General features: G+C 49.8%; 1 long non-coding RNA gene across 1 annotated transcript; it reads right to left on the bottom strand.

Moving 5' to 3' along the window:
• Positions 1-1,602: 1,602 nt before the first annotated feature.
• On the bottom strand, positions 1,603-8,645 carry LOC121333308. Its single transcript, XR_005952267.1, has 2 exons — positions 8,441-8,645; positions 1,603-1,820 (listed from the first exon to the last, which is right to left on the bottom strand). It is a non-coding gene; the product is annotated as an uncharacterized LOC121333308 (long non-coding RNA).
• Between the last annotated feature and the right edge of the window lie 3,779 nt (positions 8,646-12,424).

Here is a 12,424-nt window from a genome sequence, read left to right as displayed (position 1 = left end):
CCACTCTTCTACTCCAGTAACACCCGAACAAAGAGGATCTTGTGTCCGCGGCGCCTCGTTACGGTCCTTCTTCTCAGCCCGCGGCCACCTGTCCCTCCCCGCCGCCCCAGCGCGCTCCCGACCCTGCCGCCGGGCTCCCTTCCCGCTGCCTTCCCCAGCGCTGCCGCCCAGGGGCACGAATCGGATTTCACGGCCCCGACGCTTGCGGGGAGCTGCCGGGCTTTGCTCTCCATCACTCCAAAGTCCCCACTCGCAAAGGACTCTTTGTTCCGCCAGCCCTGCCTGCCAACAGCTGGGCTCTCCATCCAGCTGTGCCGCCGGGATGCAGCGCGGGACCCCCTGAGCGTGGCCCTGGGCGCTCCAGAGAGGGGACACTCGCAGTTCTGCGTGAGATGAGGTCTCTGCATCGCACACAAGGATCCTGGCTCGGAAGAAGCTGAGGATTGTAGCCAGGTGGGGATGGCCTCTTCTCCAGGTAACCAGTGACACAAGACAACGGGAAAGGGCCTCAAGCTGTTCCAGAGGAGGTTCAGGCTGGACAGCAGGAGGAATTTCTCCATGGAAAGGGTGGTCTGGCATCGGAAGAGACTGTCCAGGGAGGTGTTGGTGTGCCCATCCCTGGAGGTGTCCAAGGAAGACCTGGATGTGGCACTCAGTGCTCTGGGCTCGGTGACAAGGTGGGGACTGGGCACAGGTTGGACTTTTGCAGCCTAAATGATTCTGTGAAGCTCCTTCTGAGTAGATACTTTGGTGACACTGGAAGAGGAAATGTGTTGCTTGTTTTCTTTTTGATTTCCAAGGATTGGCTCAAATCTGCAGGGTGTAAGCCAGAAAATTCCAGAATAACTCCCAGCAGTTAGGCTGTAGGAATCCTTAGACCAGATCCTGCATCCCTTGGAATTTGGAAGAAGCCAGTGTGATGCTGCACGCCACAGTTTGCTATAAATTTTCACAGAATCCTAAAAGGGTCTTTGTCAGCATGATGGCAAGAGGGGAAGTACTTCTTAAAACAAAGTTTAAAACCCCTTCCGGATTTTTGCCACACTTTTCCCATAATTCCCGGAATAAGGCGGGTCTGAAAAGGAAGAGAAGTGGATATAAAACAAGGAATGTGGGGGGAGAAACAAGTTGGAAAAGCAATCAAGGGTGCCACACAGAATAAATATTTCATGGCACAGGCAGGCACACCCCAGGCTATCAGAGCTCTTGGGATGGAGAGGTCACTTCCCATTGCTTGGTGGCTTCCTAAGTTGGGAGGAGAGGATGTTCCCAGTGCCCCACTCCCCAAGGCAATGTCAGAGATCCCACACCCCTTGAGGACCAAAATTTTGCAGGAGCTTCTCTTCCAGCCTGGTTGTGCTTGGTGGGAGGTCCTGTTATTCCTGCTGTTCCAGACTGTGCTGGTCATGAGAGGGTCCTACCCTGTTCCCTTGCTGGTGGGGGCCTGTCACCTCCAGGGGAAGGTTGGGATGGGGATCAAACAAGTGCCAGGGGAAGGGCTGTGGCCACCAGGATCTCGAAGCTCCCCTCCACCCTCTCTCATGGCTCAGTTTGGTCTCCAAAATTTATTCCAGACATCATTTCCCAGGTAAGACCCTCAAATCCATTCCCCTCCCTGCACTTTTATTTCCATGGAAAAAAACCCAGAAGAAAGGAAATCCAAGGAAAAAAGGCAAAGACATCTTCTACGAATGGGAAAAAACATGTTTTTCACCATGATCCAACAGGATTTTCACTGGGCTCCTGGGTGCAGAAGGGTGGGACCTCTTCCTGACACATCCCAGCCATCCTCCCTTGCCTGGGGCGATGGTCCTCGCTGGCTGTGGGAGGAGAGCAAAAGTTTTTCATTAGAGAAGTTTCGGATTCATAACAAACTTCATCCATTTTTACAAGAATTTTGTATCTCAGGGAGTGAAAACTCACTCTGGAGGTGGCTTTGTTTAGCTGAAGAGTGACTTTTCCATCAACCACAGCAGATCTTTGCCTGTTAAGAGGGATGGGGTGTGAAACAAAAATCCTTCTGACCTGCTCAGCTCTTTGGGGCTGTGTTTTGTGTGCTGAGCTGGGAATTTTTCCTTGTTTGCAGAAATATCTTTTGCAATATCTCAGGCAAGTGCAAATCTGCCTCTCAAAGCTAGAAATGTATCGGATGTACCTTTATCTCTGGCACAATCAGGTTTCATTCCTTAATTATTTCTCCTGGGAAAGATGGGATAGCCAGTTGGCCCTGGGTGAGACCATGATTTTGTGGAAAATGATGTTTTCTCAGGAAAGAAAAGATGAAGGAGAGCAAAAGGAAAAGGTACAGACACAGAGTCCATGAGCTCAGCAGAGCCTCTGGCAGAGCCAGGATGTGGTTCTACAAGCATGGAGTGCCAGGGCAAGGGGGAATGGCTTCCCACTGCCTGAAAGCAGGGTTAGGTGGGATATTGGGAAGGAATTGTTCCTTGTGAGGGTGGGGAGGCCCTGGCATGGTATTCCCAGAGAAGCTGTGGCTGCTCCTGGATCCCTGGCAGTGTCCAAGATCAGGCTGGACATTGGGGCTTGGAGCAACCTGGGCTAGTGGAAGGTGTCCCTGCCCATGGCAGGGGTGGCCCTGGGTGATCATTAAGGTGCCTTCCAATCTAAACCAGTCTGGAATTCTATGAAGTTGCTGTGACTGTGGGACTGGGACATTTTCTCCAGATCTCAGTTTTTTTCCAGGGTTTTGTGGCATTGAATGTGACATAATTTTGATAATCAACAATCAATTTAATAATCTCCATTCTGAACAGTTCGTACATGGTCTGAGCACCATCAGATGCATCGATGGACTAAGATGAGGATGAGGAGCAAAGGGATTTAGAAGGACATTAAACAAAGCTCCAAGGGTGGGTTTCTCATCATCAGACAGACGTGAGCCTGCTGTGGGTGCAGGACACCTCACAGACAGCTGGGCACGGGGCACTGTGAGTAATTCCCCTTGCACATCTGCCTGTTCCCAGAAAGGATAACTCTGGGCAGAGCCAGCTGGAAAAGAATCCCTGGAACACGGAGTAAAAGCTCGCCAGGCAATTAGGATCGCGCGTACACACTGTCCACATTTAAGGATGACTCCCCATCCCACTCTCCTCCCTCTTCACACCCTTTCCTTTGCAGTTCCCAGCACTGCAATGCTCTGAATGGGGATTTTTTCATCAAAAGCTGAGCTGAGACTGCCTTGTAAGCGCTTCCATCCTTCCCAGAGGGCTGAGGGAGGGGGACACAGCAGCCCCACTGCTTAGAAGGTCCCCTCTGGGAGCTCCTCTCCAGGGGGATATTTTGGGATGCACCCAGCACTTCCATATTTCACATCCCTATTTAATTTAAGCAGCAGAGCTGTTTATTCTGTAAGAACACTGTGCTTTTATTAGCCAGTTATTTACAGTACTAGGCATTCCCCTACTCAGGAATGCTGGAAACCATAGAACAAGGCTATTTTTTTGGAGCCTGGTCCAATTTACACTAAACAGGGATCCCTAAAAAGGCTGGGATCTCACTACACAGAGCAGAGCCAGCAAGAGGGCTCTGGCAATGCAGCCTTTGAAGGTCCTGTGCTTCTTTCCCTATAAATATGGGCTGGGAGCAAATCTGATCTAGGGGGGCTTTTTTTAAGGAACTTCCCATGGGAGGCACAGAGCCAACCACTGGTCCCCCATCATCTTCTTCCCATGTGGTGTGCAGAGCTGGGGGCAAAGAGGTGCAGGTATCTTTCAGTAATGGGCATCCCTCAGGAGGGATCTGGGTGAAGACACATGGAAAACATTGGCTTGGGGTTGGAAAAAAAGTGTTGAGCCCATGTTTGGGTTGGTTTGGCACAGCAGGACACCAGCTGTGCTGTGCCTCAGTTTCCGCACACCCTTCACCCCCCTCCCACCCATCTCCCCCCCCCCCCCCCCCCCCCGGCAAATGCTCGTGGTTTGCACAGAGCTCTGCAGACAAAAATCCTCACCAACACCATCAGCTCCGTCAGAAACTTCCCACTGTCTCATCCCATCCACAAAGGCTCGTAATTTTCTTTTATGAGGACAAAGCAAGATTTAGGAATGGTTTTACGAGATGCATTTCCCTCTGTGGCACCCCAAAGGTCTCCCAGGGAACCCTGGAACACCAAACATATGGATGCAGCAGCAAACAATACGAAACAACAGTACTTTCATTGTTTTGTGGCCTTTTATAATCCATCCAACGATTTTTAAATAAACTGGATAGAAAATAATGGAAGTTCCAGGCCCTGGAACCCATTATTCCCACATGCCAAGCCCGATACAGCTAAGTGCAACAAGGACCCCAAAGTTAATGAAATTCCTGCCTGAGCAAACTTTTATCCTGCTGTTTAGAAAAATGACTTGTGCATCATAAAAGCAACATCACTCAAGCTGTTAAAATGTCGTCTGTGGGAAGGAAGGCAAAGGAGCAGGAGGAATATATTTGTTAAATTACATAGAACCAGCAATATACATATAAAATATATCCAATATATGTTTAAAATTTATCTTAATTAGGTTACTGGAGGTTGTTGGGTTGAAAGCACAAGGGTGAATTGATCAACTGCTGTGCCAGCACTTGAGGTCTCCAATTTAAATTTATCTCCAAATTTTCAGTGATTTTCATACAAAACATCCATCCATCACCCCACCACGCCTGGAAAAGCTCCATTCCTAGAGCAGCTCTCTATAAAAAAAGTGTTCTGTTGACATCCAAATGAATAAGTGACTGCATCACTTAAAAACCCCAAAGGGGCATTTTGGGTTTTTTGAAGAGCACATTTCAGATGACAGCATCCACCTCGCTTCTAAAATTCCTGATGGTCTTCCCATCCTGATGAAAGATCTGTTTTGCATGAGAGGAGCTTTTGCAGAGGATAAAACTCTTCCAGCTGGCCCGAATTAAGTTTTGCTTTGTCCGGTTGAAGCACAATGAGCTTTCTAGAGCTGGGTTTTCACAGCCCTTGTGTCTGCTCCAGCTTCCCTCTGGAGGGCTGGAAAACACCCTTGGAAAGCTGGAGTGCACTGATAGCTTTTGGAAGCCCTCACGGGGAATATATATTGATTATTGCCATTGCATCCTGCTGTCTTCTCCACCTCTGGAAGTGTTCCAGCCAGGTTGGACAGGGCTTGGGGCAACCTGGTCTAGTAGGAAATCACGGAACAAGATGAGCTTTGAGGTCCCTTCCAACCCAAACTGCTGGGTTTTGACTTCATTTTTCTACCTCTGTCGGGGTCAGGATTGAAGGCACTCAAGACGATAGTCAGGTGTTTATTATTTCTCATCTATGTTACAGTCTCACAGCAGTGAGTTTTGCAGTCTTTCATTAACCAGCCACAAAAATGGCTATCTCTTGTTACAAGGTCTTTTAAGGCTAAACTATCCAATTAAGAAATGACACCTAAATTATTTTCACTTTTAACCCAATAACTGATCACTCGAAGTCCACAGTGGAGACTTTTCTGTCCAATTACAAAATCCCCCCCAAACCCATGAAGAAGAAGGAAGGAGAAGGAGAAGAAGAAGGAAGAAGGTAAAGAAGAACAACCTGCCTCTGCCCTAAAACCTCCATCTTCCTTCATATTTATTACTACATTCTAAAACCCCAGTCTCTAAGTTTTCCACCCTGTGATATTACACACTTCTAACCAACTATACACCCATAATCCCAGTGCTATCAATCAATTTTGGAAGCTTTCTCCACAACCTCAGGTCAAGTGCAGTGCTCTTCTGGGGGTCAGAGTCTGTCTGTAGAGAAAATCTAAAATTCTCAGCGTCCAGAACTCCAACATCAATCCATTCTGGGATTCTATTACATAATCCCAACAGGTTTTCCAAAGGATTCATTGGTACAATGAACCTTCACCTGCAGGGAACGGGCACAGCAGGAGATGGAAGTCACCTGGATTTAAGCATATGCCCAACCCTTAGTGAAGCACAATGGGATGTTTGCCCCTTTACAAACACCCCCAAAACCTGGCTGTCCCCCACCCCCTCCCTTCCCTGTGAAACCTCTGTGGGTTTGGGGAGGAAAGCCACTTTCCCTGGAGGATGCCAATCTGCACTTGAGCAAAAAGGCACAGAAAGTATTTTGGACTGAAGTTCCTTGGAAGAAATCACTATTTCTCCTGCTGCTCCACTGACATAAGCCTGGAGGGTTTGCTGTGTATTTCCCCCTGAATTCCACTGGAGTTGTCACTTCCAGGCCCGTACCTTGGAAGGTTCCAGCACTGCACAGCCCCAGAGCCAGCTCCATCCCAGTGCTGGGTTACTGGGGTCCCTGGGTGCCCCAGCTATGCCCCGTTACTCTTCACACCCATCCTGCAGCTTGAGAAATATGAGCTGCTAAACACAGGCAGATGGAAAAACACCAGGAGGAGGGTGGGCAGTTGATGTCTTTAACACCTGCAGAGGCTTCAGCCTGGAGGCCAAGTCGGGGCATGGACACCTTGTGCCATTCCCAGGTGGAGAGAGGATGGAGTGTGCCTGAGATTCCGGCACAGCCATCTCCCAACAAGTCCTGTTCCCTGTGCAGGTGTCTCTCCAGCACATCATAATTTCTGCCACAGGCTTAAGGCATGGGCAGGTCTTTTTACCATCTTCTCCCTCACCTCTGAAACTACCTGAGGCTGACATGGAGCAGAGCTCTTTGGAGAATAGTTTAAAAGGCACAGGAAGGTCTCTGAGATGATGGGAGAACACAGTCCTGTAATGGTTTGGGTTGGAGGGGCCTTAAAGCTCATCCAATCCTACCCTCTGCCTTGGGCATGGACACCTTCCACTATCCCAGGTTGTTCCAAGCTCTGTCCAGCCTGGCCTTGGACACTTCCAAGGATCCCGGGGCAGCCACAGCTTCCTGGGCACCCAGTGCCAGGGCCTGCCCACCCTAACAGGGAAGAATTTCTTCCCAATATTAAATCTAAACTTTCCCTTATCATCTCCCTCGCCTCCTCTCTGGGTGTAAACTCATTGATTTTGAGGGAGCCCTCTGCTTTGGATGCACTTCCATAATCTGTCCTGTAGTTTAAAAAAAGAGATCAAATGATAAATGACACCCAAAGTTTTCCAGCCAGCCAGGGTGGATTACTCACAGGCACTGTGACCTTGAAAATAATTTCCAGATAAATTCTTTAAACAAAACTTTGAGGGGAGGTGAGGAAGTGGAATAAAGTGAGCTTAAAATTAACATTTCCAAACTTTTACATTTCTTTCCAGCAGGAAAGGAGAGATCAGTCCCACATGTCTCCTGAAATAACATAGAATCCTGGAACACTTTGGAAGGGACCTTAAAGCCCATCCAGTTCCAACCCCCTGCCATATGCAGGGACACTGGTGGTGACTGTGGTGACAATGGGGTTGCTCCAGTGGGAGCAGCAACAGCCCTGGTACAAATCTGAGAGACAGCTCAGATTCGTGGGGTTCCTCACACTCTAAAACCTCATTTGCCTGAAACAAGGTGCTTGATTTTGCAGGGGACCAGCAGTTGACTCCTCCAGGAGGAAGTTGCCCATTCCTCTGCGTTTACCACCAAAGTTTATCCAGGTTTGTTAAGCTCTCAGGAGCTCAGCCTGCAGACAAGGGCTGGGTTAGGCTCAGTCCAAGCCCAAGGCTCATTTAGGCACAGGTCAGAAATCCCCAGGAGGGAAAGGGAGAAGATGGGATTTGTTTTTTTCATCAATGAAAAATCCCTGATGGTGCTGCCTCTCCCCTACCTCCAGGCTGCGTCATGCTCTGAGCATCGCAGGAATGTCCCGGATTGCACCAACCATGGGATGCTTTGACCCTGATGTCAGTCCCTGGTGTAAAGACGGGGCTGACACTGATGCCTCTGACCAGCTGCTCCCAGGAAAGCTGCCAAGAACTCGGTAGAAGAAAATGTTCCATCTCAGTTTGAGAAATCAAGGGATTTAGACTCGGTGTTCGCAGGAGTGAGGAGTCCTCACCTCACCCCTACATCCAACACCTTCTCCATCAGGGGAGAGGAAGGAAACATAGTCCAGTGGTGAATCCTTAACAGGGTGACACACCAGCTCCTTGGGAAGATGGAGGGACAGACCCAAATCCTCCTGCTATAGTCTTGGATCTCCATGCAAATTGGGGCGTATCCACACAGTGCTTGAGTCCAGTGAAGAATGCCCTTTGGGATGACATGTCCCTGGCATCCTCTTTGCACCAGGCAGTAGTCCTGCTGTCCCCAAACCTGTCCTGCTCCATACTGGCTCCAAGGAATAATGCTCCCCCTTCTCTATACCCCACTGGTACCCCAAGTCCACCTTTAACTCCGACCCTGCATAGGTAAAAAACACCACAAAGCAAACAGCTGAAACAGTTGGAAAAAATCTCCATAACTATAAGCAAACAAACCCAAAACCACTCCAAGCTGCTTGCTGAGGCTCATCTGAGTCTCCTCTCCCTGTCCCTGAGTGCTGCCTACCTGAATCAACCCCATCCTGGGTTGCTTCTCCTCGGCACTTAATGAGCATAAATAAAGCCTGGAGTTCTCTCCTGCTGTTTCTCTTCTCATCCTGGACTGGAAAGGCAAACAGAGCCCCTTTTTGTCTGCCCAGCTCTCCTTCCCTAGTCAGAGCTGACCTCCAGCCCCAGCCAGACAGGCTGAAGAGGAGGATCTGACTCCACAGGACTTTGCAAACCATTGCCTCACAAGGGGTTGTTTTGCCTCATTCCCTTTTCCAAACAGGGAGCACACGTGGCATTCCATGGAACAGATGGCTGGCTCTGAGTTCAGACCACTCTGTCCCCACTGTCCCCCCAGCATGTGGGCTTGTGGTTCATGACCTTGCAGATGGTCTGGGGAAGATGGGAGGGACGGATATGGATGGATGGATGCAGCAAAGGCCGCACATGTGGTGGCCAAGCACTTGGAAACCTGCAAATCTGAGGGGGGAAAAGTGTTTTATGCTGCCAGGTGAAGCATCCAGCCACCACCACGCTGCAGATTTACGTGAAGGCAAAAGCTTCAGGCAAGATGTTTTTCACCTGCACTAAAAGTCAACAGTGTCCAAGCACTGGAAGTGTCTCCAGAAATGGCAGAGGAGGAGGTGAAGGTGTTGTGGTGGTCCCAGAAGGCATCAGGTTCATGGACAGGGAACTCCTCTGGTTTTCTCCTCTGTTCTCCTCCACTGTTGAGCTTGTTCTTCTGCAGCAATCCCACTGCAGCCAGGCACAGATCCATCCTCAGGCTTCCCAGGGCTCCCCAGCCTGACCCTCTCCAGGCTGGCTCCAGGGCAGGTGTGCTGGGACAAAGCCACTGACCTACACTCTCCCTGTGGCTCACGCCAGGGCCCTGGGAGGCAGGAGCTGACATTCCCTGAACAGCATGTTCCCTGGGCCAGGGCCATCCCCAGTTTGTCCCAGTCTGGCCCAGATTCCCAAGGCAGGCCCAAGAAGCAGCTGAGCGGGATTGTGTCCAGACTGGTGCAGCTGGAGAAGATTTGCTTTGCTAAGCTGCTACTGTCCCAAGGTTAAGGAAGCCACAAATGGTACATTAGCCCCTCTTTCAGCCATGATGGTGGAACTCAGGATGGGCCAAGAATCCCGGCAAATCCAGGAAGAAACTCAATTTTTTTTTTTGGTTAGTGAGGCTCAGAAAGAGCTGCCCCATTGACCTGAGGGCTGCTGCATCACCCACTCATCACCCACATCCCAGCACAATCCCAGCACAGCCACCTATGGATTCACCCCAATCCCTGGGAAGGGGGCACTCACGGCAGCACCCTCCCGGGGGGGATTTCACCCCCTGGCACCAGCCCGGGGGTTAAAACCACGCCTGGGGATTTAATTGGTGTGACTTGATCCCAGCGCATCGGGAAGCAGCATCCCCTCCCTTCTCCAGGAATGATGTGCAGGGAGCAAAGCTCTCCCCACCCTGGGACAGCCCTTTGGTGGCTGCAGCATCGCCCGGAGCTCGCAGATGAATGACCCTGGGGCGGCTGGGACCTCGCAGGGTCGTTGAACTCCTGACAAGGACATCAATTTGTTTGCCTGGGGTTTCCTTATCAGCCGCAGGCAGCAGGAAGCTCCTGGTGCCAGGGTTGCCATCCCAGCCCTTCCAGGTCATTTGTAATGTGCTTTGGGGAATGCTGGGCCAGCTCACCCTTAACCCTCTCGCAAAATTTACCTTTTGCTCCAAGATTTTATTGTATTTCACAAAATCCCAGATTGGTTGGTGTTTGAAAGGACATTAAAGACCGTCTCATTCCCACCCCCTGCCATGGACAGGGATGCTTCTCATGATCCCAGATTGCTCCAAGCCCTGTCCAATCTGTTCATTCATTCCCTTGTTTTCCTCTCACTTCCTGCTGCCTCATGTGATGAGGCTCCAGCACTGCCCATACCAACACAACAATTAGGAAGCCTTTTCTTTGGTAGAGAATTTAGAAATATTAAGCATTTTACCACTGCTTTTTCAGTACATAATACTTTTTATTTTTTTACTATATTCCTATATTATATTTTATATATATTAAAAAAAGTCAGAATCTAGCTCTGAGGATGGATGGGAGACAGCATCTGACCCCAGCCCTCCATCCAGCTGTGGCAGCTGACAGAACATCCCAATCCTGGGGGCAGAAGGGTTACAGGAACTGGCCAGGACCAGCAACTTCTGTGAATAAAATCCTGGGAAGAAAGCTGCCACTGAGTCAGCCCTGGCAGAGAGGAATCTACCTCCGAATGGGGCTTTTCCCCCTGTGTTTTCCATCTGCCATCCTCCTCGTAATATGACAGCAATTAAAAACCCTGAAAAATGGATGGGAACGATTTGGAAAAGGTCTCTGTTAGAGTTGCTCTCATTAGCACCGCAGGCTGTTTTTTCAGCTGCTAATTGACAGCTGCCTTCCACATGCAGTGTCAAAAACTAAAAAGCCCTGAGGCGTTAAAGCAGGGAGATTTTAGCTGGGGCTGTCTCCTCAGCAGCACGAGAAAGGGGACAGTCACACGAGCCCACCGTGGCCCCTGATGTCAGGAAGCTCCAATTTTGGGGGCACCATGCCCTGGCAAAGCAGAGAGATGAGGTGTACATGAGGACTTGGGACATTCCAGGTCCTCCCACCTTGGCTCCGGGCATTTCCCTGGATGTCCTGGGGTTGTCAGGGCAACTTTTATCAAGGGCTGTGACCACTCTCCAAACTTGTCCTGCCTTGGGGAAGCCATGGGAGCCCCCTTGTGCCAGAGGTTTCCATGTACAAAATGTCCCAGTGAATCATTAAGGCTGGAAAAGACCTTCAAGACATCAAGTCCAGCCTTTGGCCAAACACCACCATTCCCACTAAACCATCCCACTGAGTGTCACGTCCATTCATTTCCTTGGACACTTCCAGGTATGGTGACTTCACCACTTCCCTGGGCAGTTCCAATGCTCAGCCACTCTTCCCGTGAAGGAATGTTTCCTAAAATTCATCCTGAACCTCCTTGGTGCAGTTTGAAACAGTTTTCCTTTGACTGATCGCTGATGTCTTTAATCCACTGGTGTGTGCTGCCTGCAGGTGTCACAGATGTGCTTCCCTCTTCCAAGAAAAACATTGGACTGCACTGAATAGAGCCAGGAGGGGAACTGCCATAAATTTTGGACCTGATGGGGAGATGGAGGCACCTGGATGGATGTCCAGACACAGGGACACCATGCAGTGAGCAAGTGGGTGGCCTTGTGAGGTGGTTGCTCCATGGATCTACACAGGAAAAGCCTTGGAAGCCAGGAAGTGGGAAAATGACTGCGTGCCAAAGCGGGCATTTCACTAATTGGCTGTTTAAATTCATGATTGATGAGGTGTTGGCTTTCCTTCCCTGGCACCCAGCTCAGATTTGCTGCAGAACATTTTCACAGAAAGGGCTGAAGATGTTCCCAAATTTCAATGTGCGAGGCCACACTGAGTGTCTTGAAGCTGCTGGGCACCTGAACTCGGATTTCCTTCATTGGAGACAAGGGTAGCACAACTACTGGGCATCTGGAAATTGTGCTCTTGCTTTTCTACCTGAAGTGCAGAAGTTCAAATTTTGGGCAGCCAACACATTTTGGGCAGATTTCCTCCTGGAAAAGTCAGGTTTTCAGGTGCTACAAGAATATAAATTAACTTCACCAGAAACTATGGTGCCACCACATAGAAAATCAGGTACTCATCACTTGTACTCCTAAAATAGACTTTTTTTCACCCACTTGGACCGATGCAGGTTATTGTTCCACACTCCCTTCTTCGGGGCTGTCAGCACCAATATCCACCAGCTCTGCCAGTGGGTGGGAAGAGCCCATCAGCCCGGCACACGGAGCTGGCTGTGATTTACGGAGAGCCCATGGAATGTAGATCTCCCATCATTTCAAGCAGGATTATTTTTTACTGTTGCTCCACACTGTAAATTTGTCTGTGCATGACATAATTAACAGCATCACCTCGCAGGGCTGGGG

The sequence above is a fragment of the Onychostruthus taczanowskii genome, unplaced genomic scaffold (genome assembly GCF_017590055.1).
Source record: "Onychostruthus taczanowskii isolate IOZ18803 unplaced genomic scaffold, ASM1759005v1 scaffold164, whole genome shotgun sequence".
NCBI classification, from domain to species: Eukaryota; Metazoa; Chordata; class Aves; order Passeriformes; family Passeridae; genus Onychostruthus; species Onychostruthus taczanowskii.
Note: the sequence above shows the minus strand (reverse complement) of the source record. Positions and strands in the feature narration are given on the sequence as shown.